The sequence below is a fragment of the Helianthus annuus genome, chromosome 14, assembly GCF_002127325.2.
Source record: "Helianthus annuus cultivar XRQ/B chromosome 14, HanXRQr2.0-SUNRISE, whole genome shotgun sequence".
Classification (NCBI taxonomy): domain Eukaryota; kingdom Viridiplantae; phylum Streptophyta; class Magnoliopsida; order Asterales; family Asteraceae; genus Helianthus; species Helianthus annuus.
Genome location: NC_035446.2, coordinates 77,044,195 through 77,046,664, shown reverse-complemented (window position 1 = coordinate 77,046,664; position 2,470 = coordinate 77,044,195).

The following is a 2,470-nucleotide window of genomic DNA, read 5'->3' as shown; positions in this document are numbered from 1 at the left end:
CACTGGGGAAAAGGGAGCCGTCGACTGCATGACGTGGATTGATGAGATGGACACTGTAGTTGATATCAGCGGGTGTGCTGATAGGGACGTCGTGAAATACGTGTCCCAGTCATTCAAGGGAGATGCGTTAGCATGGTGGAAGTCACTCCTACAAGCTGCCGGTAAGGCCACACTGTACGGTTTGTCATGGGAACAGTTTGTGGCCCTGATTAAAGAGAACTTCTGTCCGCAGCACGAGGTCGAGCGAATTGAATCGGAATTTGTATCCTTAGTTATGAAGAACCTCGATTGTCAAGCGTATCTTACTACGTTCAACACGTTGTCTCGTTTAGTGCCTTACTTGGTGACCCCGGAGCCGCGTAGGATTGCTCGATTTATTGGGGGTCTGGCACCGGAGATAAAGGCAAGTGTCAAGGCTTCAAGGCCTACGACATTTAGATCAGTAGCTGATCTATCCCTCTCCCTCACTCAAGACGTGGTTAGATTGAGAGCTATGAAGAGCTCTGAGGAGAACAAACGAAAACGTGAGGATGACACCTCACGAAGATCTGAAAAGCGACATAGAGGGAACAACGACCACAGGAAAGGGTCGGGGTCTAGGAAAAATGATCATCAGTCGGGTGAGAAACCCAGATGCAAGATCTGCAGGAGGCACCACTTTGGGAGGTGTCGGTTGGAAACGAAATCCCAGTCTTTCGAGAAACGTTGTGGGATCTGCAAGTCCACAGATCATAAAGCTGTGGATTGCAAGAAGATGAAGGATGCAACGTGTTTTGGTTGCAACGAGAAAGGGCACATTCGGCCCAACTGTCCAAAGTTTGCAAAGAAGGCTGATGAAGGGAAGAAGACTAATGCGAGAGTCTTCAGAATGGACGCAAAGGAAGCAGTCCTTGACGATAACGTCATTACCGGTACGTTTCTTGTAAATGATGTTTTTGCTAGAGTCTTGTTTGATTCAGGAGCTGATAAGTCGTTTGTAGATGATAAGTTTTGCAAACTGTTAAACCTCCCTGTTAAAACCTTAAGTGTAAAATACGAGGTGGAATTAGCCGATGGAACCTTAGAAACCGCCTCGACTGTTCTAGATGGATGTGTTATATCCATTAGGAATCATTCCTTCCCGTTATCCTTGCTTCCCTTTAAGCTAGCTGGATTCGACATAGTGATAGGCATGGATTGGTTGTCGAGTAACCAAGCCCAGATTGTGTGCAATAGAAAGCAAGTAATAGTTAAGACTCCGTCTGGTGAGTCACTTACTATTCAAGGAGATACCCAGCATGGATTGCCGGAGCAAGTGTCCATGCTCAAGGCATCCAGATGCATGCAGAAGGGATGTGTCATTTATATGGCACAAGTCACCATAGATGAGCCAAAGCCGAAGATTGAGGATATCCCTGTTATCTCGGAATATCCTGAAGTATTCCCTGAAGAACTACCCGGTTTGCCACCGGATAGACAAGTAGAGTTTCGGATAGACATCATACCAGGTGCAGCACCTGTAGCAAGAGCACCATACAGATTGGCACCAACGGAGATGAAGGAGTTGAGGACGCAGTTGGATGAGCTTTTAGCCAAAGGTTTTATTAGACCTAGCTCGTCTCCTTGGGGAGCGCCAATCTTGTTCGTTAAAAAGAAGGATGGTTCGATGCGTCTGTGCATCGATTATCGTGAGCTTAACAAGGTCACTATCAAGAATAGGTATCCGTTACCCAGGATCGACGATCTGTTCGACCAGTTGCAAGGAGCAAGTTACTTCTCCAAGATTGACCTGAGGTCAGGTTATCATCAGTTGAAGGTCAAGGAGGAAGATGTACACAAGACCGCGTTTAGGACTCGTTATGGACATTACGAGTTCCTAGTGATGCCGTTTGGGCTCACTAACGCACCAGCCGCGTTCATGGACCTCATGAATCGTGTCTGCAAGCCTTATTTGGATAAATTCGTCATCGTCTTTATTGACGACATTCTTATCTACTCGAAGAGCCAAGCTGACCATGAGAAACACCTTCGTTGTATTCTCAAACTTCTGTATCAAGAGAAGCTTTATGCCAAATTCTCGAAGTGTGAATTTTGGCTTCGAGAAGTCCAGTTCCTTGGACATGTAGTAAGCGAGCGGGGTATCCAAGTAGATCCCGCTAAAGTAGAAGCAGTCATGAATTGGCAGGAGCCGAAGACTCCTACTGAGATTCGCAGTTTCCTCGGATTGGCAGGATATTATAGGAGATTCATCGAGAACTTCTCAAGGATTGCTGCGCCCCTAACTTCGTTGACCCGTAAGAAGATTAAGTTTGATTGGGGCCCTAAACAGCAGGAATCCTTTGACATTCTGAAGCAGAAGCTGAGCAATGCGCCAGTGTTGACAATGCCCGATGGTATAGATGAATTTGTGGTGTATTGTGATGCATCACATACGGGCATGGGTTGTGTACTCATGCAGAAAGGCAAAGTCATTGCCTACGCTTCTCGACAG